Consider the following 27,378-nt stretch of genomic DNA (forward strand, 5'->3'; position numbering starts at 1 on the left):
ATGACATCCTCATTTACTCCAAGGGTGAAGAAGAGCACAAGGATCACCTCCGAGCAGTGCTACAACGACTCCGCGACCATCAGCTATACGCCAAATTCAGTAAATGCGAATTTTGGCTCAAGCAAGTTGGGATTTCTCGGACATGTACTATCCGCCAAAGCTATAGCCGTGGACCCGAGCAAAGTAAAGGATGTGCTCGATTGGGTGCCGCCCATGACTGTGACGCAGATCCGGAGTTTTCTCGGATTGGCGGGATATTACCGTCGTTTTATTGAAGGGTTTTCCAAGATTGCTAAACCCATGATGGAACTGCTCAAAAAGGACAAGAAGTTTGAATGGACGGAGGACTGTGAGAAAAGTTTTAATGAGTTAAAGATACGTCTGACAAACGCACCTGTATTGACTCTCCCAGACATTTACCGCAGTTTTGATGTGTATTGTGATGCCTCCAGGCAAGGCATTGGTTGCGTACTTATGCAAGAAAGCAAGGTTGTGGCATATGCATCGCGACAGCTACGACCCCCCGAGGGAAATTACCCTACTCATGATTTGGTATTGGCTGCGGTGGTTCATGCGTTAAAAATTTGGAGACACTATCTCATTGGAAAAAAGTGACAATTTTTTACCGACCACAAGAGTCTCAAATACATCTTTACTCAGCCAGACCTAAATCTTCGTCAATGAAGATGGCTAGAGTTGGTCAAGGATTAATTATGACCTTGGAATAAATTACCACCCGGGTAAGGCCAACGTGGTTGCAGATGCACTCAGTCGAAAGCCCGTCGGCTTAAATGTCATCTTGAGATCATTGCCTCCTGAAGTCCAAGAGGAGATCGCTCAGCTCAGCTTGATCATAGTGGATGCTGGCCTCGCTAATATTTTGGAAGTTACTCCCACACTTGAGATGGAGATCCGGAAGGCCCAGTCCACAGACGCCAAGCTACAAAGATGTGCCAAGAGTCAAATGGCAGATCTGGCCCCTGATTTCTCCAAGGACAAATTCGGTACCCTCTGATTCCGTGGACGAATTTGTGTGCCCAATCAACCGGACTTGAAGAAGAAAATCCTGTCAGAAGCACACGAATCCTCATATTCCATTCACCCGAGAGGTACGAAAATGTATGAGGATCTTAGAAAAATATTCTGGTGGGATGGAATGAAGAAAGACATTGCCTATTTCGTAGCCTGTTGCGACATATGCAACAAGGTGAAGGCAGAGCATTAGAAGCCAGCCGGACTCCTCCAACCGCTGCAGGTTTCACAGTGGAAATGGGATGATGTTTGTATGGATTTCATTACGGGATTTCCTAAGACTCAGCGAGGCAAGGATGCAATCTGGATTATAGTGGATACCCTAACCAAGGTCGCTCACTTCATTCCCATCAGCACCAGATATAGGGAAAATGAACTTGCACAGCTATATGTATCCAGAATAGTCAGTCTGCATGGAGTACCCCAAACTATCACTTCCGACTGAGGTTCCTTGTTTACCTCCGCTTTTTGGTCCCATCTCCATCAAGCCTTGGGGACAGCTCTGAAATATAGTACTGCTTATCACCCTCAGACAGATGGACGAACAGAGCGGGTAAATCAAATACTCGAAGATATGTTGCGAGCATGTGTGCTAGCCAAAGGGGCTAAATGGGAAGATTGCTTGCCATATGCCGAGTTTTCTTATAACAACAGTTTCCAGACTAGCCTAAATATGTCACCATATGAAGCTTTGTATGGCCGTAAGTGCTGCACTCCTTTAAATTGGTCTCAAACTGGAGATAGCCGTATCTTCGGAACGGATCTCATGATGGAAGCTGAGAAACAAGTTAGGGAAATCAGAGACAGATTGCAATTGGCCAAATCTCGACAGAAGAGTTATTATGATGCAAAGCATCCGCAGGTCAGTTTTGAACCCGGAGAACACGTATACCTCCGAGTCACTCCTATGAAAGGAGTCAAGAGATTTTAGACTCGTGGAAAGCTGGCACCCAGATTTATTGGTCCATTCCCGATTATGTCTCGAGTGGGTACTATTGCATATCAACTGGAACTACCCCCTGAATTGGCAGACGTGCACAACGTGTTCCATGTTTCGCAATTGAGACGATGCATATCCCTGCCTGAGAAAAGGACTGCTATGGCTGAGATAGAGTTGACAAAAGATTTAAGTTATGAAGAGAGGCCGTTTAAAATTTTGAATCAGATGGAAAGGGTCACTCGCAGTAAAGTCAGAAAATTTTACAAGGTTCAGTGGGAGCATCACACAGAATCAGAAGCGACTTGGGAGCGGGAAGAATTCCTTAGGGATCAGTATCCAGAGTGGTTTTCCCAAGCAACCGAATCTCGAGGACGAGATTCATTCTAAGTGGGGGAGGTTTGTGACAGCCTGGTTCTTGCCCTCTCTTATTTGATTAATCTCCATTTGAAAATTTTCGGAAACTTGGAGTTCTTGAATCTTTTCATATGGACTTAAACACTTGGGCATCCTTGGCTTTCACCCAAGTGCTCCACTTCCCTCCTAAATTATAATTTCTCTTCTGATCCACCCCCAAAATAATCTTTGGAATATTTTTATTAAATGAAAAATATTCATTTTCTCTCAAAAACCCTAGCCAGATCAGTTTGCTTCAAAGCAACCCTAATTTTTATGGCTCAGAAAAATCTGAGATAATTCACAAATATTCTGGCCTAGGGCACCTCGCTGAGCAAAAATATTTCATCACTTTTTGGAATATTTTTGCTACAGAAAATATTTTCTATTCTGGATAGAAATGGTGGTTTCTACAGCAACTACTATTTTACTTGCTCCTTTTGACCTGAACTTTCTTGTGCATCTTTACCTTAGTAACTCATGACTAGCCTCAAAAGCGTAGCCTCTAACTCCAAGCCGTTTGACCATCGTAACTGTTCAAAGTTACTGATCAGAAACTTACCTGGCTTGTAAAAACCTCTCTACTGCACCTGGATCCAAACCAAATCGTGGTAACACTCAAAACTACCAAGAACAGCATGCCAGACATGAATTTTATGCTTAGATCGGCATGATGTCATAGTTCACGCGGTAACCACGTTCGTCCAGGGGTGTTGGCATGCGTGTCGACGCGCTCTGAGTGCCCCCGAGCGCTCTGTTCGCGCGTGCTCGCTTCCCTCGCCTGCCCGAGCGTGCCAAACCATGCCACCATCTTCGTCTCAACGCCATTAACCTCCCTCTGGCGCTCGTCGACGCCGGAGCTCGCCGCAGCAAGCACAGGCAAGGTCCGGCCAGCCCAACAGTGCGGAGCGCATTGTGCTCGTCACCTTCCCCTCGATCATGTGCTCGTCTCCGTCCGCCCATAGTTGCCGCGTGACCTACGTTGCCTTCTCCCCCTCTCACTGACGCCGCTCGTCGCCGGGCGCCGTGGACAGGTGTCCACCGGCGGAGCTCGAAACCCCCCCTCGTCGCTCGCCTATAAATGGAGCCACCCCCAGCCTCCTCGAGCACCATCCAGCACTCCCACACACTCCACAATCGCGTAGGAAGCCGGAGCCCGGCCGGGCAGGCCTCGGGCTGCCGTCCCCGAGCTTGAGCTTGCCGGCGATCCCCTCTGGTCGCCTCGGTAGCTCCAGCCCCTCCCAGGCCTGGGCGACCCCTCGAGGGCCTCCGCCTCTCTCCGGTGAGGCCATCTCGCCCGCTTGGAGCCCCTGGAGTGGCCTCCGTTCGCCGTCTTCCTCAACACCGGCAACCACTGTGTTCTGCCTCCGCTTACGAGCTTGATTCCGACGCCGTCCGACCACCCCTAGCCATGCTACGGGTACGGGCAGGTGCGCCACCGTCCCCTCTCTAAATCCCTCCCTCTCATTTTGGCCAAGAAGCCCTCGTCGCCGGCGAGAGCTCCGGCAAAGCCACGGCCTCCTCTGTTTCCTTCTCCCCCTTCGCCCACCTGACTAGCGGGGCCCGCTAGTCAGCCACTCTGTACGCGCGCGAAGCGGTACGAGTGGTGGCGCCCTGAGGTTTTACGCCTTCGACGTCACCCCCCCCCCCCTCAGCTGTTTAATTAAATTCAAAATCATTTAAATTCCAGAGAGCTTCAAACAGTTATAACTCTTTAACCATAAGTCCAAATGAATTGATTCTTTTTGCATTGTGTTTTTTGAAAAGAAATCTAGCAGCTCACCAAAGATGAGATTTTTCTGAGCTGTTTAAAATTTCTGGTGATTTTCAAAAGTGTTCTTGATATTTTCTTTTTGTGTTTAAATTTATTTTCAGAGGGTGAGGCTTGTCTTGAGGATCACCAGAAGGCTTGTGAACCTCATCTGCACTAAGGCAAGCTACAACAACATTTTCATGGTGTCATTTCAATATTTGTGATTTTCTTACTTGAATTAAATGATTAATCCATGCATTTAAATAGCTACGGTGTTATTTTTATTCCATTAAATGTTTGTGAGTTATTATGCTTGATTTATAGAATGTTGAAATTAGTTTAAGTTGGGAGAGCCAAGATAAGGTTTATTTGGGGCGATGACAGTAATGATTTTGTTATGCATGTTAGTAATTATTTAAAGTTATTCTCTTGCCTTAAATAAAATGATAAAAAATTGCTAAAAAATATTCTATTAAGTACTTGTTTAGTCATTTTACTTGACTTGCAGAAGGTTTGAACCTAACTTGGATGGGAAAGAAATTAGGAATTGTTTGTGGGAAAATCTTTATTATTCACGTGAGAAATTAATCGGAGCTACGTTCTTGCATGAGAAAATTTTAAAACTTGCTACAAAATATTATGGATAATATGTGAGTTATATTGATCAGGAACGTAATATGAGTTGTTGATGTTTGTGCTTAGTGTGTATACGGATGACAATCGGTCTTTTTCAATATTAAGTGATGCATGTATAGTTTTGCATTTCATGGCATGCTATGACACCGGTCATTTTCATCTTAAGTTGAACCTGATTGTAACTCAACTTGAATATAATGTTGACTGGGTCATGGTGCCGCTGAATCGAGTTTTTCCCAGTGCAGCCACATTTGCCTTTTTGGGAAGGCCTTGATTGGTCCATTGACATTGCCTCTGGTCGGTGCCTCCCACTAGGGAAGGTTGTGTCGTGCTCACCCTGGCCCGGTAAGCAGGCATAACCTTGTGTGCCCATTGTTGAGATTATGGTACCGGGTCCCCGAGTGGGATTGTTTTGGCCACGACGGTGGTCGGTGTGTCTTTGGTAGACACGGGGCCACCCAAGACTAGCCCGTTGGGGATTGGGTCAGAGTGGCCGGGAGAGTATCATGGCAATGGAAGGGTTTTGTCAAAATGCCGTTGGTCCACCCGAATGGGAGTGCGAGGCCATGGGTTCCGTGGTGTGGGTACAGTGTGCTACCTCTGCAGAGTGTATAATCTATCGATAGCCGAGTCCACGGTCACGGACACCTCATAGTAGGTCCCACCATGAGTCAATGTTTAATAAAATTTGCACACTAAGCTATGAACTTTGCATTGTTGAGGATGGTAGAAAGGCCATCGGGATATTCGGGACCAGATATTAGTCGTGGTTGTGATCGCCGTAAGGATCACGAGTTACTCTTGTTAAGACCACGTTGGTGGTTTGTCTGTGATCCAGGAATGATCATGGTTGGTAAGTTGTCCCGAGGGACGTTCGAGCATGACCACAGCATGTTTGACATGTAGTGTTGCATTACTAATACTTGGTTAAGTATCATGATATTGTTTGCCATTATGATTATGCCTGTTGTGAGCTTGCAAGTACATTCAATGTACTGACATGCGTGTCATGCCAGATTTCAGGCAAGTCTCGTTGGAGAGGAGCGCTGCTCGAGTCTAGATCGTGTCCACATCGGTGTCCCTGTGATATGGAGCTTCCGCTACGACGTTATTCCGCTGCCACGTAGTTGTCCTGATCGAGGCCCCTTTATGTTCACTAAATAATGTACATATTGTTCAGCCGCACTGGGTGTGCCGCTTGGCCTCGACATCTGTTGTAATATAAACTCTGTTCCGCTAGCATCAATAAAGCGGTTTTTTTCTGTACCAAGATGTTGTGTGTTGCCAGAAGACATGGTCTCTGGGCTGGCAATGCATGGTAAACCGGTCACTCTTAGCCGGGGTGCCACAGGCATGAACCGAATGGGATGTCAAAACTAAGACGCAAAGCGACACGTAGTGGAGGCAAAGTGAAACTTCAAACAAACCGTTTGTTTGTATGCATGTCGGACAAATTACAAATAAACATTGGAAATTCAAGCATGGTCTAGGCCCACATGCGAATGATACTCGGTGGAATGTTCAAATGAGGCATGCAGGAGGATGGACTCGACCGGAGGGCGACATGATCAATGGAGAAGAGGGTTGGGGAGGAATGAGAAATAAGCAAACGCCATATGATTATACTTGAACGGCTCAAATAAACAATAAGTTGTCTCGCTTGGCCTACATATTGAAAGGCCTAATGCGCAACGCGGAGCACTGACGCTCAAATATGGCCGGGAAAACAGGGAAACCGGCATGTGGGGCACACCTGTCGGGACGATGTAGCGCAAACTAGTCCAATGGAGGAGCTGACCCACGACCTCCTCTCCACCGGCAACCATTCATGTGGGTCGTGGGGGCCAACAACGTGGCGCAGCTCCAGCACCGCCTCTGGACACGGTGACCATGGTGAGCGACATGCTCGTCATCGCTAGACATGGTCGATTTCAGTGTGCCGAGGGTGGCGTTAGTGTTGTGGCACAACCAACAGTATGTTTGGTTTGTGCCCAAGGTTGCCCCATCAAATCATTGGGTAGCCAAAATTTTGGTTGAGGTTTTGGTTTCCCATGATTTGGCCGACATCGGCAGGAAAAATGAACTAGAGTTGGCTAGAGTTCATTGGCATGCCAAAAAATGGCAACCATCCATTTTTGGGTCATGACCAAAACCTCAAAAAATGGCAACCATCCAAACAAAGACCAATCTTTGGGTCATGACCAAAATTTTGGTAAGGTGCACTTTGGCCACAATCCAAACACCAACACCCGGCTCGTCGAGGAAGCACGGGGCGCCGGGACGCATCCGCGGAGTGGTGTAGCGCGGCCAACTGCATCCTCAGGACCTGAGACCATGCCGGGTCGTCTTGCTTTTTCAATGACATGCGTCGATCGCATGTGAGCAAAGGGCATCTCCAATGTTGCCATGACTGCAGCTAACTACCCTGGCACACCAAAAACCCTCGTCCCTCACAACATCGTGCAGTCCGTTCCCAGCCAGCGCCAGCTGCCCGCATTCATGTCGTCCGTTCGTATGCCGTCGTTAAGAGGCTCGGTGCCCGAGGAACCAACTCCAGCGACTTAATGACGCACCAGGACGCTTGGCCTCACTGGAATGCGCTACTTAAAGCAGCAACGCACAGCTAACCTCCACACCATAGCGCATCGTCCTCCTACCTGGCACCACATCTGCCATGAACGCAAGCGCGAACGCTCTACGGGAGAGCTTGTCTTCGTGGATGGAGCTCGAGGTCGCCGCCATCGCTCAAGTCGCCACACAAGTGGTGGCCACGCTGGAGGCCGACGATGGGAGCACCATCAGCCACACGTCCTACTTGCCGTCGTCCAACGTCCGGCACCGCCGAGGTCGGGGACTCCTCCGAGGATGAGTAGGGCATGGGAGGCGGCAGGTCATGGTGTGCCAACTTGCCGGTCCGTCTCCCGTGTTCTACTTTTCCTCGCCGGAGACCGCACCTTCACTTCACGGGTATTGAACCTCGCCCCCGTACATGGAGATCGCAGATGGAGGACGTCAGTCGCCACCGTAGAATAGGTTTAGGGTCGGGTTTCTTTTATTTTTCTGTCCTATAGAAGTTTGAAATGTAATGAAAATCTGTCGTGTGTGCATTAATCTCGGCCGGTGTATATGAACTTTCACAATAATATAGTATATTGTAGGAGTACTAGCAAGATGCCCGTGCGTTGCACGGAAGATCAAGATCTTGTGGGAGAAAAGGATGAATGAGGGAAGGCCTTATCTGCAAATGCACATTCACGCATTTCACATTTTTCTACATCTAAGGGAACCTATGAAAGGGTTAACATAAATTGCCTCTCTCTCCGCCCCTGATTTTCATGGTGGTGGGCCCCTCCCTCCCCCCAATCTATAATCAACAGCTCACATGTTTCACATTATGTTAATTACGTAACTGGGACTAGTAGGTGTAGCATCACTCGTCCTAAAAAACCCAACTAAGCCAACCTCCCAGCATATCGTGCGGGAAAAGACCCGGACGCGCCGTTTTAGTCGGGATTACCGGATTACTAGTAGTAGTATCGATGGATCGCGCGAAGCAACAAGTTTTTTTAGGGGGCTAAGCAGCTAGTTTAAAATGAAAAAAGGTGGTACACTCACAGCACCCCTGTCGCGGTCACATTGCACCCCACACACGTTCGGTCCTGCACACGGCTCACGCAAACGGAACGCGCTTCGGCTTGCCTCTTCACTGACACGTGGGACTGCACTTGGAGAAACCGACCATGCGCCAAACTCCCCCTGCCCCACCATGCGAAAATCCTCCCCCACCCAAAAATTCCCCCCAAATCCTAGATTCAACCGCTCTTCAGCCAACTAGCCAATAATATTCCCCAAACCCCCCTCCCCCCGTCCCCCTCCACTCCATTCGCTCCGCTAAAGCCGCCCTCCCCGCCACGCCGATACGTCGGCGCCGCGGTTCGTCGAGGGGATGCACGGCGATCCTCTCGCTCCCACAGTACGCTCTCGTAGACTGCCGTCCTCTAGCCGCGCCGCCACCGCTGGCGACGTTCTTGTGGAGGCGCACGGCGGTCAGCATCGCCACCGCTAGCAACGTTCGTGTGGAGACGCATGGCGGTGAGCTTCTCCCACGGTACACGCATTCTAGAGTGAGGCCCCGTGCATGTCGGTGTAGCGCTGAATGTTAGCTGATAGACGCTGTTAATCTCACTGTTTGCCGAAGTAGTTTACAGTCAATATGCTCTGCTTAAGAAGCTTCCTTGCCCTGTTCTACACTCAATCTGCTTAGCTGAGATGGCATGCCAAGGCCGATTAGTTGCTAAAATATCCTGCCATATATTTATTGTGACGTAGATTGCCATGGTCTGGTAGCCAATCTGTTAGGTGAAATAGCTCTACACTGTTTTATACTCGATCTTTGTTGCTGCGATGGCCTTCGATAGTTCGATGGATGTGTGCTCAGCCTCATTGACTGCTGAAACAGCCTGCCATAATTTAGCACTCAAATTTGTTTGCTGAATTAGCTTTACATATATTTCATTACTTAGATCCGCTCGTCCAAATATCTTGCCATAGCTTTAGACATCGACCTAGGTATTTTCTTCTGGACTTCATAAAAAAGCATATATGTTTTTCCTGTAATATCTAGTAGAAGAACTAATTTGTATGTCTAACAGATGGACAGGACTTGGATAACTTCTGCTCGAAGATTCTCTGCTTCATATGTCGAGGGGGTTGAAAACTTCATGAACTTTATCAGAGCTAAGTACAGTGGTCCGAAATCAGATGTGCCCTGCCCGTGTAGCAGTTGTATGAATTCAGTTACAAGACCCCGGTCAACTGTGCAAAATCATCTACACTTGTATGGGATGTCAGTCACATATACTAGGTGGGTTCATCATGGTGAAGCTGTGAACGTCAATGTTATTGACTACGTGGAAGCAGCAGATCACCATCTTGATCTGCCTGATGCTCAGGTGGAAGAGGAGGAGGAGGAGGTGGTGGTCGAGCCAGTGAGTTTGACCAACATTGAAACAATGCTATGAAATGCTCGTGCATTCCGTGAATTTCACCTACAGAAGAAAAACGGTAGGCCTGCATGTTGGAACAATGCAACGTGGCTGTCACCCCAGGAAATAAGCTGTCAGTATTCTCAGCTATGGTCATCTTTCTTCAGGTGAAGACATCTGAGCGGATGACCAACAAATCATTTGATGCGATGTTGGCTGCTTTCCGCAAAGCTTTCCTAGATGCGTCTGAGCTGCCACACACCTACAGTAAAATGAAGAATTTCCTTCGTGCAGTTGGAATTGGATATGATATGATCCATGTTTGTAAGAATAATTGTGTTCTGTTCCGGAAGGATTATGCTAACTTAAGTGAATGCCCGAAATGCAAATCATCAAGATGGAAAGATGGCGATGCTGTGAAGAGAATTCTTCATAATGTTCTGAGAAATTTTCCAATTACACCAAGATTGCATAGGTTGTTTCATGATGCTGAAACAAGGGAGGATGTACTGTGGCATTCTAGGGACCAGGAGTACAGAGATCAGAATGTAATGAGCCATCCATCACATGGTGGTGAGTGGAAAAGATTCAATCAGAAGCACGAAAAGTTTGCTACTGACTCGAGAAACATTAGACTTGGCTTAGCTTCAGATGGATTTAACCCATTTGGCCACCAGAGCGCCACATATAGCATGTGGCCAGTGCTTGTTATCCCTTACAACATGCCTCCAAATGTCTGCACCAAAGAATCAAACTACATGATGGCTTTGCTCATCCCGGGTCCAAAAAGTCCTGGAAAGGATTTTGATTTGTTCATGGAGCCTCTTGTGGAGGAACTTCAACAGCTATGGAGGGGTGTTCTCACTCGAGACCTATATAGCAGCCCACCAGCTAATTTCTTTCTGTGTGCTGTTATAATTTGGTGCATCCATGATTATCCTGCTTTGGGCACTATGTCAGGGCGAACGACACATGGTTATAATGCATGTGTTTGCTGTGACAGGAATCCGCTATCATACGCAATACTTAGCAAGATCTCTTACATTGGACACTGTTGTTTCCTTGCCAGGGACAAGCCGCATCCTAGAAAATACCGAAGACATGTGTTCAATGCAAAGCATGAAAACCGTGATGCGCCAAAGAGGCTCACCGCCGATGAGTTGCAAGTAGAATTATAGAAGGTCGGGCATATTACACCAGGAAACCATCCTGATAATGGTAGCGGGAAAAGGAAGCATGGCAGGGCAGAAGAGAGATTATTGTTTACCCGCAAGTCCACTTTGTGGGACTTGGAGTATTGGAAAGATTTGGATCTGCGGCATAATCTTGATGTGATGCACATGGAGAAAAATATATGTGACAGCATTATCGGTACACTTCTTAATATTGAAGGCAAGACGAAAGATACCTTAAAATATAGGATTGATTTGACACAGCTGGGTATCAGATAGGATTTGCAGGTGCAAGATGAAGGTAAACCACGGGATATGGCACCAGTTGTGTACGTCTTGGACAAGGTAAAAAGAAAAGCATTCTGCAAGGTCCTGTCACGTGTGAGATTCCCACATGGATTTTCTTCCAACCCTGAAAGGAGAGTCAGTGCAGATGGAGACAAGGTACAAGGGTTGAAAACTCATGACTGCCACATCCTACTTCAAAGGGTTTTACCTGTTATCCTTAGAGGATTGGGCCACCCTGACTTATACAGAGCAGTTGCAGAGTTGGGACAATTCTTCAGGGAACTCTGCAGTAGAAATATTAGGATAGATGCTTTGGAGCGTCTTAGAGACAAGATACCAACTATCCTATGCGACCTTGAGAAGATATATCCTCCGGCCTTCTTTGATGTGATGGTGCATTTGGCTGCTCATCTACCTGATGAGGCACTACTTAGAGGTCCAATATAGTATGGCTGGATGTACCCTATTGAAAGGCGGCTAGTCACTTTCAAGGGCTATGTTAGGAACAGATCTAGACCCAAGGGTTCCATTGCAGAGGCCTACATTGCTACAGAAGCGTTGACATTCTGCTCAAAATACATTGAAACAGCTGATCAGCTTAGCAAAGACGTCGATGAAGACAATCCCGGGCTCAATGTTTTCGATTATTCTGTTTGAGTTACAGGGAAGAGTCGACAAGAGGACAAACCTAAAGATTTGGACAAAATGGTTTGGTATGTATTGAATAACTATCCTGAGATACTACCTTATATCAAGTAAGTGCTAAGTACTGCAGCTTATACATCATAATCTACTAAATTTGCAGCACATTGTTATATATTTAGATGTTTGACGCGATCACTATGTTGTGCAGCATCTACAAAAAGGAGTTACTGCCGCAAAATCCAAGAAACGTTGACAAAGTGGTTATGACAGGATTTGCAAAATGGTTCAAGAGCCATGTAAGCTTTTGAATTGCACTATCAGTTTTTTTAATATATTGAGTACATAACATGATCAGCTTTTCTATTTTCTAACCATAGGTTAAGAAGATGCGAGAGGATGGGCAGGCAGTTGATGATGCCCTTTACTCACTAGCAATGGGTCCTGATACTCGGGTAAGACATTATGAATCTTGCGTTGTTGGAGATGTGCGCTACAACACCCTTGCACGAGACCAAGGCAGGAAGACACAAAATAGTGCCATCATGAGCACGGATACGTATGACAAAGAGACAAATGAAATGTATGCTAACATAACAGACATTGTTCAGTTGCAGTATATCTCCAGTTTCGAGGATCATTGGTGTGTGGTTCTGTTGTGCTGTCATTGGTATAACCTGTTTTCTAGGATCGAAAACCCAGACCTGATGATTATTTCAAATCCATCAATGTCAAGGCGGCGTACCAGACCAACGAGCCTTTTATTTTGGCAAATCAAGCAACATAGATATTTTTCTTGGAAGACACATTTGCATGTAGCGATGACTGGAGAGTAGTGCAAAGGTTGGAGCAGAGGAATTCATTTAATGAAGTTGGACAACAAGATGATGCTTACACTGCTCCTAATGTACAAGATAACACAAATGTTCCTAATATCTTTGAGAACCATCACGTCAATGATGCCGGCGAAAAGATTGCCTGTCATGCTGTGGACATACAAGAGTTGATCAAGAAGAAGACAACATTCGAGGACATTGAGGACGAAGAAGAAGATGACACTGTGGGGAATTACGATTCAGACTGATACACATGACGAAGATGTTGACGCTGCTGATGTGGACGATGATTACATTGCTTTTGTCGTATTTGCCTGTCAGAAGACGTTCGTTTATCTACTATGTGAAATTGTGTTTGCTATGACAACTGAAACCTGATGAACATGTTTTTTAGTATTTTCCTGTGAGAACATCACTTGTTATGTATGCTGATTTGTGTTTGGTGATTGTATGATGACTAAAACATGATGACATTGTTGTTTAGTTGTGCTCATATTTGGCTGTGAAACTTGAATTTGATGACATAGTTTGCCGTTGGACTGCAATTTGCTCGACATCTTCGAATGAGAACAAAGCTGACCCGACAGGTCCTCTGCTAATTTATTTATTTATTACCAAAAGGGCCTCTGCTATTTATTTATTTATTTATTTATGAGCAGAAGGGGATACCCCCTGATTTCCGTTAATAGAAATCATTAGATGTTCACAACACTACGCCCAGCCTGCTACACAGGTTTCATTCATTACTAGTTTCAGCAAAGTGCTCATGTCATAGCCACTGAATACATCACGAGTGCTACATACACTGCAAATAAAGAGACAATCATCCTACAGATCACATCAATTTTGCCCATTATCTTCACAAGCTCTTTCATCTCCTCATTGCTGTCAAGGCCGTTTAGCAGCTGTTGCTTGGCCATGATCAGAGGAACTGCATCTTTAACCTTCTGCTCTGCATCTTCCTCTTTTGCCGTTCCTTCAGTTATTTGTCCAACACCCCAACCTGCTGGTATTGGGATTCCTCGGCTAACCAAATAATCAGCATAGTTGGAATCCCCCACATCAGCAACTTCCCAGAAATACAAATCACACAAATCTTCCCTTTTCTGCATGATTCAAATTGGAAGATCATCAACCAAACTATTAAAAAATCAGCAACCGAAAGCAGCAGAACAACACTTAAACATATTATTACCCCATTATTTGGGCATTTTTAGAAGACTCGGCCAGGGTTGAAGATTGTGGTTGAGACGTGACGGATGACTCTGCATGATTTGCAGTAGTGGCACCACACCAACTGCAGCGGGTTGCGATGAGCAACCGGCTGCTGTGTGCGTGCCAGTGGGGGTGTGATGAGACCCACAGGCGATGGTATGGGTGGCGACTTGGCGCATATTTGGTTGTTGCCTGCTGAAGAGCAGGTGGACGAGCAGCCAGCTGACATGGTTGCTGCGGCCAGAGCTTCTGATGCTAGGCAGAGTAAGTAGAGAAGAGGAGAAGCAAACGTTGGATATGTCAGTTTCATTACTTGCATAGTAGCATAGCACCATATATAGTCATAGTCTAGGTTTGTATTCGAACCAGCTACAGGAGCACGTCTCTCTTTTTTCTAAAACTCAGCAACGTCTCTTTACTGGTACACTAGCTTGTTCTGTATGCCTTTTCAAGTCTTTGATTCCTCCACCTGACATCTGGGACCCACCGGAAGGGCCTTGGTATTTTGCGAAAAAAACGTGCCCCCCACTGACAGGTCGGACCCACCAGCTATCTTCGCACGCAAGGAAGTGCCTCCATATTACGCACAAAAAAATGAATACTCCCCCTGCCAGCTGGAACCCAGCATCATGGGAGGCTGACTTGTGGGCCTACCAAGTTGACGGGGATGGAGGGCTTTGTCAACTTAGTCAATATGAACGATTCTAGCTCCAGTTACCATACGATGTTCATCCAATGGCAGTAGTGCTTCTTCAACCTCTGGTCATCTTGCTCCAGCCGCCCAAACCAGCGCCGGTCGTGCCGCGTGCTCCTGCCTCCCATGGCCGGCTGTGATGTCGCGGAGGCCTCACCGCCCCCTACTACTCTCACTATTGGCCAGGCCATCCCTCTACTCACCCACACCCCCCTGTTATTCTGCGGCGACGGCAGCCTCACACCGCAGCCAAACCAGTGAACCCTCGTACTCCTCTCCGCGTGGGCATCCACTGCCGCATCTTCCCCGGCTTCGCGTTGTCCCCTTCCTAGGCCTCGCCATCGTCCACCGCCTTGGTGCTCTCGGTGCGGCGTGGTCAATGTTGTCAATGACCGACTTCCATCAGAAGAGTACTGTACGTGGAGAGGCTGACAGCTGGGTCCACGGCCACAGTCCAGTTTTTTGTGATTTGCCAAGTAAGTCGCTTTGTCAGGCCTGTTGGGCTGCAAATCTTTCAAGACAAGGACAGCTTCATTCGGCTGGCCGAGAAAATGGCCTATCGGTAATGAGAAATGGGTTGTACATTTTTAAAACACATCAAACCGGCAATTAGTTTCAAATTTCTTTTTTTTCATTTCGAGATTTTAAATTGCATTGATTTTTATGCGTGGACAATTTTTTGGATTTTATATTGATATACATTTATTTTTAAAATCAGTTTGAATGTGACTCGAAATTTCAGGATTAAAAACAGTTCGGACCGCACCGAAATACGCAAAATTTCGTATAATTTTTTAACCATGGCCACAATATGGGCTGTAATGCTAACAAAAAGAATACAGGCTCCAAAAAACCTTAAGAATTAGCAAATGGGTTGTAAATTATTAGAAATAATGGCATATGGGTTGTATGATGTTTTCCACAGATTTGAGGCTTTCCTAAAAAAAGGTTGATGCACAAGCAGTGACTATTGGATGTCCATCCAACGGCCGTCGTGCTTCTTCAATCTCTACTCTTCCTGCTCCAGCTGCTCAAACAAGCGCCGGCGGGACTACCTCCTCTCTCCTCCCCGCGGCCGGCTGTGCTGCCGCGCAGACCTCACCGCCCCACCGTACTCCCATCGCTGACCTAGCCATCCCTCTACTCACCCACACCTGCTATTATTCTCCGGCGATGGCAGATGAACCAGTAAACCCTCGTACAGTCGTACTCCCCTCCGCGTGGGAAACAACTGTCGAGGCTTCCCTGCCTCCGTGTCGTTCCCTTCCTAGGCCTCGCCGTCGTCCACCGCCCTGGTGCTCTCGGCGCGGCCTGGTCAACATGGTCAACGACTGACATGCATCCGAAGTGGACTGTACGTGGAGAGGCTGATAGCTGGGTCCACGGCCGCACGCAAGGAAATGCCTCCTTATTAAACGCAAAACAATGATTCCTCCACCTGACATCTGGGACCCACCGAAAGGGCCTCTGTATTTTGCGAAAAAAATGTTACCGTCGCTGACAGCTTGGACCCACCAGCTATATCTTCGCACGCAAGGAAGTGCCTCCTTATTATGCACAAAAAATGAATACTCCCCCTACTAGCTGGGACCCAGTATAGTGGCAGGTTGACTTGTGGGCCTACTAAGTTGACGGGGACGAAGGGCTTTGTCAACTTAGTCAATATGCACGATTCTATCTCTAGTGACCGTACGATGTCCATCCAACGGCCGTAGTGCTTCTTCAACCTCTGGTCTTCTTGCTCCAGCCGCCCAAACCAGCGCCGGTCGTGCCTCATGCTCCTGCCTCCCGTGGCCGGCTGCGATGCGGCGGAGGCCTCACCGCCCCCTACTACTCCCACCGCTGGCCAGGCCATCCCTCTATTCACCCACACCCCCTGTTATTCTGCGGCGACGACAGCCTCACACCGCAGCGAACCAGTGAGCCCTCGTACTCCTCTTCGCGTGGGCATCCACTGCCGTGTCTTCCCCGGCTCCGCGTCGTCCCCTTCCTAGGCCTCGTCGTTGTCCACTGCCCTGGTGCTCTCGGCGTGGCGTGGTCAACATGGTCAAGGAACGACTTCCATCGAAAGAGTATTGTACGTGGAGAGGCTGATAGCTGGGTCCACGGCAGCCGCAAGTGCCTCCTTATTACGCGGAAAATAATTATTCCTCCACCTGACAGCAGGGACCCACCGAACGGGCCACCGTATTTGGCGAAAAAAATGTTTCCCCCCGACAGCTGAGACCACCGGACGGGCCAACGTATTTCCCGAAAAAAACATTCCCCCCGCTGTCAGCTCGGAACCACTAGAGGTGCCTCCTTATTACGCACAAAAAAAATGAATACTCCCCCTGCTAGTTGGGACCCACCTTGGTGGGAGGCTGACTTGTGGGCCTACTAAGTTGACGGGGACGAAGTGCTTTGTCAACTTAGTCAATATGAACGATTCTAGCTCTAGTGACCGTACGATGTCCATCTGACGGTCGTTGTGCTTCTTAAACCTCTGGTATTCTTGCTTCGGCCGCCCAAAGCAACGCCAGTTGTGCCACATGCTCCTACCTCTCGTGGCTGGTTGTGCTCCCGCGGAGGCCTCACTGCCCCTACTATTCCCACCGCTGGCCAGGCCCTGCGGCAATGGCAGCCTCACACCACATCTGAACCAGTGAGCCCTCGTACTCCTCTTCGCGCGAGCTTCCACTGTCGCGTCTTCCCCGACTCCGTGTCGTCCCCTTCCTAGGCCTCGCCGTCGTCCACTGCCCTGGTACTCTCGGCGCGGCGTAGTCAACGTGGTCAAGGAACGGCTCCCATCGGACATGGACTGTACATGGAGAGGCTGACAGCTAGGTCCACGGCCGCAGCAAGGAAGTGCCTCCTTATTACGCGCAAAATAATTATTCCTCCACCTGACAGCGGGGACCCACCGGACGGGCCACCGTATTTCGTGAAAAATATGTTTCCCCCTGACTGCTGGGACCCACCAGCTACATCTTCGTACGCAAGGAAGTGCGTCCGGGCAAAAAACGATTTGCCCCCTGACTGCTGGGACCCACCAGCTACATTTTCGCATGCAAGGAAGTGCCTAATAGTCGGGACCCACCTGGTCGAAGCGTACGTAGCGTTGTCATTCTGGTCGCGAACTTTTACGTACATATTGGTCGATGTAGAGGCGTGCACGTGTCGTAGTAGAGGCGCGCACGTAGCATGTACACGTACGTACAGCGGCCAGTGTGCAAGAAAGGAAATACGCCACATACATACATAAGGGCAGGGTCTCGAACGCGTACTCGCGCATACGTACGGCCAGGGATCGTGTACATGGCTGGGTCGGAACGGAGAAACAGCGTCTTCGTCGTGTTCATGGAGAGCCAACCGGCTGGGTCGGAATGGAATGCGTCGTCGTGTTCATCGGGAGGGCTTGGACGGAACAGCCGATGGAAACGAGGCCTGGCGTACCGCAGAACGGAGGAAACGGCCTTCTGTTCGACCGGCCACGTTCAAAACGGGATCATGTTCATCGGGAGGGGTCTGGCGTACCGCAAAACGGAGGAAACGGACCTCCTACGGTCGAAACGGGGGTCCTGTTGATCAGGAGGGGTGTGGCGTACCGCAAAAGAGAGGAAACGGACTTGTGTTGGAGTGCTACGGTCGAAACGGGGCTCCTGTTCATCGGGAGGGGTGTGGCGCACCGCAAAACGGGACTCCACGGGATACTGTTCGTCTCCACCGTCGACCCCGTCTAGCCCCCACGGGCTACTTTTCATCCACCGTCGACCTCCTACAGCCTCCACCTGCGACTGTTCATCCACGGGCTCCTGTTCATCCAGCCTCCACCGCGTGCTACTCCACCGGCTAATGTTCAACCAGCCCTCTCCACGGGCTCCTGTTCAACCACCCCTCCACGGGCTACTGTTCATCTTGCCCTCCACCGTCTACTGTTCATCCTGCCCTCCACGGGGTGGTCCTATTCATCCTGCCCTCCACGGGGTGGTCCTATTCATCCTGCCCTCCACGGGGTCCTGTTCATCCAACCCCAGCCGGCTCGATCGATCGCGGTACTGTTCATCAGAGGCAACACCACGGGATCATGTTCATCCACCCCCACCGGGAACTGTTCATCCAACCCCCTCCCCCCCCCCCCCCCCCCGCAACGCTCACTGTTCATCTAGAGGCAGCATCGATCGGCTTCAGTTAGCAGCAGTAGCGAAGGAATCGCTCGATCGGGTTCAGTTAACAGCCATCGATCGATCGCTCGGCTTCTGTAATGCGTAGCCTGCAGTGCAATCTCTCGGGTTCAGTTAGAGCCCAACGCCTCGCTCGGATTCAGTTACAGCCCAATGCCTCGCACACACGCGCATACGTATGAGAGAAACATGCATCGCTTGGCCCCCGACCACCCACCGTAACTGGGGACTCCCCGATATTTTCCGCGCCTTGGCTTCTACCACGGTTTTTTCCGTCATGGACGGCCCAAAGAATGTCATGCAGCTGCGTCTCCAGCCCGCCCAGGACAAAAATCCTATTTTATGTCATGATTTTTTGTCATGGAAGTAGGACCCCACCACATCTATGATGATACTGGGTTTTGTCACAGTTATCGTCATAGAGGTGTCATAAGTATAACAGGAAAAAAATTCGTTCGTCCCAAAATATCACGGATGTGTCTTTTTTTGTAGTGCTAGTTGATGTGAGACTATCTCCTTCTTTTTGTCTTCTCCACAACCACCTTCTATTCCACCTATAGTGCCATGTCCATGGCTCACACTCATGTATTGTGTGAAAGTTGAAAAAGTTTGAGAACATCAAAAGTATGAAACAATTGCTTGGCTTGTCATCGGGGTTGCGCATGAATTGAATATTTTGTGTGATGAAGATGGAGCATAGCCAGCCTATATGATTTTGTAGGGATAGCTTTCTTCGGCCATGTTATTTCGAGAAGACATGATTGCTTTATTAGTATGCTTGAAGTATTATTGTTTTTATGTCAAAATTAAACTTTTGTTTTGAATCTTATGGATCTGAACATTCATGCCACAACAAAGAAAATTACATGGATAAATATGTTAGGTAGCATTCCACATCGAAATTCTGTTTTTATCATTTACCTAATTGAGGACGAGCAGGAATTAAGCTTGGGGATGCTTGATACGTCTCCAACATATCTATAATTTTTTATTGTTCCATGCTATTATATTGTCTATCTTGGATGTTTTATATGCATTTTTATGCTATTTTATATGATTTTTGGGATTAACCTATTAACCTAGAGCCCAGTGCAAGTTTCTGTTTTTTCCTTGTTTTTGTGTTTCGCAGAAAAGGAATATCAAACGGAGTCCAATTGACCTGAAAATTTACGAAGAATATTTTTGGAAAATATAAAAAATACTGGAACAAAAAGATATCAGAGAAGAGTCCCGAGGCCACCACAAGGGTGGAGGGCACCCCCCCCCTAGGGCGCCCCCCCCATCCTTGTCGTCGCCTCGTGGGCCCCCCTGACTTGTTCCCGACGCCAACACCTCTTATAAATATCAAAAAACCCAGAACAGAACCTAGATCGGGAGTTCCACCACCGCTAGCCTCTGTAGCGACCAAAAACCAATCGGGACCCTGTCCTGGCGCACTGACGGAGGGGGAAACCATCATCGGTGGCCATCTTCATCATCCCGGTGCTCTCCATGACGAGGAGGGAGTAGTTCACCCTCGGGGCTGATGGTATGTACCAGTAGCCATGTGTTTGATCTCTCTCTCTCTCACTCGTGTTCTTGATATGGCACGATCTTGATGTACCATGAGCTTTGCTATTTTAGTTGGATCTTATGATGTTTCTCCCCCTCTACCTTCTTGTAATGGATTGGGTTTTCCCTTTGAAGTTATCTTATCAGATTGAGTCTTTAAGGATTTGAGAACACTTGATGTATGTCTTGCATGTGCTTATCTGTGGTGACAATGGGATATTCACGTGATCTACTTGATGTATGTTTTGGTGATCAACTTGTGGGTTATGTGACCTTGTGAACTTATGCATAGGGGTTGGCACACGTTTTCGTCTTGGCTCTCCGGTAGAAACTTTGGGGCACTCTTTGAAGTTATTTTTGTTGGTTTGAATAGATGAATCTGAGATTGTGTGATGCATATCGTATAATCAAATCCGCGGATACTTGTGGTGACATTGGAGTATCTAGGTGACATTAGGGTTTTGGTTGATGTGTGTCTTAAGGTGTTATTTTAGTACGAACTCTAGGGCTGTTTGTGACACTTATAGGAATAGCCCAATCGATCGATCAGAAAGAATAACTTTGAGGTGGTTTCGTACCCTACAATAGTCTCTTTGTTTATTCTCCGCTATTAGTGACTTTGGAGTGACTTTTCTCGCATGTTGAGGGATTGCCATATGATCTAATTATATTATCATTGTCGAGAGAACTTGCACTAGTGAACATATGAACCCTAGGCCTTGTTTCCAAGCATTGCAATACCATTTTCGCTCACTTTTACCACTTGCTACCTTGCTGTTTTTATATTTTCAGATTACTAAAAACCTATATCTACCATCCATATTGCACTTGTATAACCCTCTATTCGCCGAACTAGTGCACCTATACAATTTACCATTGTATTGGGTATGTTGGGGACACAAGAGACTCTTTATTATTTGGTTGCAGGGTTGTTTGATAGAGACCATCTTCATCCTACGCCTCCCACGTCTTGATAAACCTTAGGTCATCCACTTGAGAGAAAATTGCTAATGTCCTACAAAACTCTGTGCTTGGAGGCCCAACACGAGTCTACAAGAAGAAGGTTGCATAGTAGACATCAGTGACCAACGCCAGCGGGCTCCCTACTCGCCTGATTCCTTCCAGAACCCACCACCTCCCTCAATGCCTCTGTCACCGGCACAATTCACTAGTTGAGGAGCTCTATAGAGGCGCCATGGCATGTATTGATTGCTTTGTTTGATTAGTTGTTGGTGCTTGCTCGCCTTTTGGTTGATTACGAAGATTAGGTGCTCGTTGTTGTCGTTGTTGGTTGGCTCTATGTTAGGGTCCCTAACATAAAGGCCCCACTGGGCAGCGAACCAGCCACCACTCACGCTGCCCAGCAACCAGCAAGGCCAAGGAGACCCAACCACGAATTGCTGGGCCAGACTTGGTCCAGTGAGAGGCCCGGCTTGCGGCTCTACTTCTACCAGCCACTCACCACAGGAGGGAGTATCTAGAGGATCACGGCACGGCGGCGGCACCGGCTACTTTCCCTTTTCCTTTCTCTTAGAACCCTAGCCACCAACTTGTAATTCGTCCTGTAATTGCCATCTATACTCATGCATGAGAGAATTCACCACTTCTAATTGATTTCCCTAGTTCGTACTTATCATTTGGTATCACAGACCATACCACTACCCTTCCAATTTGTCTTGTCGCATCTAGTGGAGACGAGAGCGCTGCGTCAAGGCCGCGAGCTCCTGGAGGGGATGGATCCAAGCATCAAGGCCTTCCTTGATAGGTTCGAAGCCAAGTTCGAGAGTGCGTTCGACAACAACACCAAAGCCGAACAAGCTGCTACTACGAAGATCGATGATCTCCTCACCTGGTGCCACGATCTCAAGAGATGCGTTGCGGATCTCAGTGATGCAGTGGCGGCGCTGCAGTTGACGCAATCGCAACCCCTCAAGTATAGTGTAGAGGCTCAAGCCCCCCAGGCGCAACTTCACCAACCGCCAGTGACAGTCGGTGTCAATTTCGGACTCGCGATTGGCACGGTGACACAACCTCAAGGGCCCATTGGCCATGGCATCTTCAACTTACCACGGGGGCTGTCAGTGGCATTATCCTTCCAAACGCCACTGCCGCTCCCGGCAAGCAGTCAGTCTGATTCCCTTGTGTCTCCCTCCATACTGTCTCCCTTTGCCCATGCCAATCAAATGCTTGCTGGTCTGGGGAAAGCACACCCATCGATTTCCTTTCCACAATTCACGGGCGAGAACCCGAATGTGTGGAAGACACTATGTGAGCAGTATTTCACCATGTTTGGAATTCATGCCATTTTTGGGTCCCGATGGCCGCACTCAATTTTACTGGAGCTGCATCCATTTGGTTGCAAATGATCCAGAAAATGGCTATTGGAATTTGATCGGATTCTTTCACCTCCTTGTTGTGCACCCGTTTCAGTCGGGATCGCCATCAGATGTTGATACGCCAATTTTACATTGTCCATCAAACTACATCAGTAGCTGATTATATCGAGAAATTCGAGTTGATTATCGATCATTTGAGTTCCTACTCTGATTCCATCCATCCTTATTATTTTCTCACTCATTTTGTGGAGGGCTTGCGGAAGGATATTCGAGCAGTGGTGTTTGTTCAACGGTCGCCGGATTTGGATACAGCATGCGCACTCGCACTGCTCCAAGAGGAGGTGGCGGATGCCATGTTCTGCGTTCCACCGAAGTCACTAGAGGTCATGTTGCATGCTGCTACTCCTCTACCACTACCACCACCTCCTCCGCGGCTAGTGGCACTAATGGGCGCTATTGATCGTCGTGGCACGGATGCCGTGAGGGCGGACTCGGCGAAACTGAAGACACCACGAGACTACCGCCGTGCCCGCGGCCTCTGCTTCAACTGTGGCGAGAGGTGGGGACACGACCATGTGTGCCCCATGTTCGTCCAATTACATGTCGTCGAAGAACTACTCGACCTCTTCGGCCTCGACAACACCTTCGACCCACCAGTCCAACAAGTCCAAGATACGGTCATGGCCATCTCTCGTTCAGCAGTGTCCGAAGGGGTTTCAGCTCAAGCATTCCAGCTTCATGCATGGATACAAGGCAGAGAGGTGCTCATGCTAGTTGATTCCAGCAATACTACATCCTTCATCAACCAAGCCTTGGCGGAAAGAATTGTTGGCACCCAACCATTACCATGCCAATACCGTGTGCCCCAGCTATCATTGGTTCTCTCAATGCCATGAGTTCGTCACAGATTTGCGTGTGCTATCTTTGGGAGTGTATGACGCAATCCTTGGAATGGACTGGCTTGAAACCCACAGCACAATGACTGTTGATTGGCGTGCTAAATATCTCCAGTTTTTGGTCCCTCACGGCATTGTCTTGTTGCGAGGCCATGATGCAGAATCTACCCAGTGCCACCTTATCAACACTATTCAGTTATTTGGTATGTGCAGAAACAATGCGATTACCCACTGTTTGCAGTTCTATGTGGTTGCTGAGGACTGTAGGCAGAATCACAGCCCAACACCTGAGTGCTTGCAGGAAGTTTTAGCTGAATTTGCAGATGTCTTTGGCGAGCCAGTTGGTCTTCCACCATGGCGATCTTGCGATCACTGTATACCTCTGATTCCTGGGGCTCAACCATTCAGTATCAAACCTCACAGACACAAACCATACCGCAAAGATGAAATTGAGCGTCAGGTTCAAGAACTACTAAAGACAGGCATCATTCAGTTAAGCACGAGTCCCTCCTCCTCACATGTCATCTTGGTCAAGAAGAAAGATGGCACTTGGCGTCTTTGCATTGACTACCGCAACTTGAATGCTCTGACTTGTATCGTGAAGTTTCCTATCCCAGTCATAGAAGAACTTTTGGATGAGCTACAAGGCGCCCAATGGTTTTCTAAATTGGACCTACGCGTCGATTATCACCAGATTCGTTTGGCCGAAGGGAAGAATACAAGACAGTGTTCCAAACTCACTCTGGACACTATGAGTTTAAAGTGATACCCTTTGGAGCACCAGGAGGACCAGCTACCTTCAACGGAGCTATGCATACCACACTGAAACCTGTGAATTGTCACTGTGTCTTGCTCTTCTTTGATGATATACTTGTTTTCAGCAAGACCCTCTCTGACCATAAAGACCACCCACGACAAGTGCTAACATTGTTGTGTCAAGAACAATGGAAAGCGAAGCTGAGTAAGTGTCTTTTTGGCCAACAGCAAATCTCTTATCTTGGTCATGTGGTGAGCTCTTGTGGGGTAGCAACCGACCCGGAGAAGATCACAGCAGTGTCCACATGGCAAACACCAACAGATGTCAAGAGTGTTCGTAGTTTCCTGAGGCTTCCCGGGTATTACAGGCGCTTTGTGCGCAACTTCAGAGTGATTACGCGCCCACTCTTCAATCTGCTCAAGAAAGGTTCCCCTTTCCATTGGACAACAGTTACTGAAACAGCATTCCAGACACTGAAGGAACACCTCATCTCTGCAACAGTCTTGGCATTCCCGAACTTTGCTCAGCCATTTATCGTGGAGACTGACGTCAGTGACAAAGGGGTGGGGGCAGTGCTCCAATAGGGTGGTCACCTGATCGCATTCATGAGCAAGTCCTTATGTCCACGTTATCAAGGTCTCTCTACTTATGAGAAGGAGTATTTGGCCATCATTGTAGCGGTTGACCAATGGCGTCCTTATTTGTAGCACGCTGAATTCTTCATCTTCACAGACCAAAAAAGTTTGGTGCATCTGGAGCAGCAAAGATTGACAACTCCCTGACAACAAAAAGCCTTCGCCAAGCTCTTGGGTTTGCGCTACATCATCAGGTATAAGAAAGGGACAGAGAATTCTGCAGCCGACACCTTATCTCATCGCAAACCATTGGAGGTACTCTTAGCAATTACATCCTACCAGCCAGCTTGGCTCGAAGATGTATTAACCAGTTACAACAGTAACCCCCAAGCGCAACGTCTGCTGGAGCGGTTGGCTGTTCGAGAGGACCAGAAAAGTGATTCAGTCTCCATCAAGGTATCATCAGATTTCGCGATAGCATATGGTTAGGGGGCTCAACATCTCTACAACAGAAGATTATCTCGGCCTTCCATGATAGTCCGATGGGGGGTCACTCTAGATTCCCTGTTACATACAAACGCATCCGTCGGCTGTTTGCTTGGCCGAAGATGAAGATCCATATCAAGCAGTATGTGCAGTGCTGCCAAACATGCCAACAAGCCAAGCCAGATCATGTAGCAACTCCCAGGTTACGTGTTCCCTTACTAATTCCCAATCACCCTTGGGATCTCATCACAATGGATTTTATCGATGGGTTACCATAGTCAGGCACGTTCAACTGCTTATGGATTGTGGTGGACAAACGCACCCGCTTTGCTCACTTCATACCACTGGCCCACCCATATACGGCTGCCAAGGTAGCACAACTCTAGATGTCTCAGTTGTACAAGATTCATGGTTTGCCGGGAGCTATCATTTCTAATCGAGACCCGGTGTTTATGGCGTGAGATGTTCAAGCAAGTAGGGATTGAACTACGGTTGAGCACAGCTAATCATCCATAGACCGACAGCCAAACAGAGAGAGTCAACCAATGTTTGGAAACTTTTCTTAGATACTTCACACTGGCGTGTTGGAAGAAGTGGAGTTACTGGATACCGATGGCTCAATTCTGGTACAACTCATCTCACCATTTAGCGATTGGCATGTCACATTTCAAAGATCTTTTTGGTCACGAGCCTCGTCACTGGGGGATTGTTCCTGCAGCAACAACGACCACAGTACCATCACTCCAGGCTTGGCTTGAGGAATGACAAGTAACACAATAGCTCATCCAGCAACACTTGAACCGAGCTCACCAATGTATGAAATCCCAGGCAGAAAAAAATGGTCTTTCTGAGAGTTTCAAGTGGGACATCAAGTCTTTTTGAAGCTTCAGCCATACATACAAACATCAGTTGCCCCTCGAGCAAACCACAAGCTCTTGTTCAAGTATTTTGGACCTTTTCCTGTCATCCCTAAGATCAATGAGGTTGCATATGAGCTGCAATTGCCACCATCATCATCGGTGCATCTAGTGTTTCATGTGTCCCAATTACGCCAAGCCTTGTTGTCAGGTACATCTGTAGCTCCTGGTCTTCCAATATGCACTAATGAATTCGCTATTCCTATGGAGATCCTTCAGACAAGATGGCAAAAGAGGTGTGGTTCTGTCATCGAGCAAGTACAAGTGAGATGGTCTGATAGAGCGACTCCGGGCATCACCTGGGAAGACAAGGAACACCTTCGTGCCAGATTTCCCTTTGTAGCGGCTTGGGGGCAAGCCGCTTCACAAGGAGGGGGTGTCAGGGTCCCTAACATAAAGGCCCCACTGGGCAGCGACCCAGACATCACTCACGCTGCCCAGCGACCAGCAAGGCTACGGAGACCCAACCCATGAATTGCTGGGCCGGATTGGGTCCAGTGAGAGGCCCGGCTTGCTGCTCTACTTCTACCAGCCACTCACCATAGGAGGGAGTATCCAGAGGATCACAGCACGGTGGCGGCACCTACTAGTTTCCCCTCTCCTTTCTCTTAGAACCCTAGCCACCAACTTGTAATTCGGCCTGTAATTGCCATCTATACTCATGCCTGAGAGAATTCGCCACTTCTAATTGATTTCCCTAGTTCGTACTTATCACTCTGTCATTTTGTCCGCTTGTGGACTGGCCGGATTAGGTGCAAGATTAGTTTCTGGGCTGACCAAGCTATCCCCGCTCTCGCTTGTGCGAGCGGACGATAAGCGGCGGGCGCCGGCGGCGTCGGTGGTGCTGAAGGTGCAGGACAAATCGGTGGCTGAGGCGTACGAGCAGCACCTATGGGCTGTGGCCGCCGGAGTGTATGAGCAGTACCTACGGCTGGAGGCGCTAAAGATCACCTTCCATTTCATTTTCATCGCGCTCTCTGGCCAGGCGGGCCACGCCAGCCATCGCGAGCTCACGTGGCCGATCGAGTCGCTCGCGGTATGGGAGGTGGAGGTGGTGGCCGCGCTCTACAACGGGGACCTCGGTGCGCTACTGGCTGAGCAAGCGAGGTAG

General features: G+C 48.3%; 1 pseudogene; it reads left to right on the plus strand.

The window, feature by feature from the left end:
• LOC147979700 (uncharacterized) lies at positions 1 to 27,378 on the plus strand (annotated as a pseudogene).

Source organism: Triticum urartu, chromosome 3A (genome assembly GCF_056163025.1).
Source record: "Triticum urartu cultivar PI428250 chromosome 3A, HENAU_Tu73, whole genome shotgun sequence".
In the NCBI taxonomy this organism is placed as follows: Eukaryota; Viridiplantae; Streptophyta; class Magnoliopsida; order Poales; family Poaceae; genus Triticum; species Triticum urartu.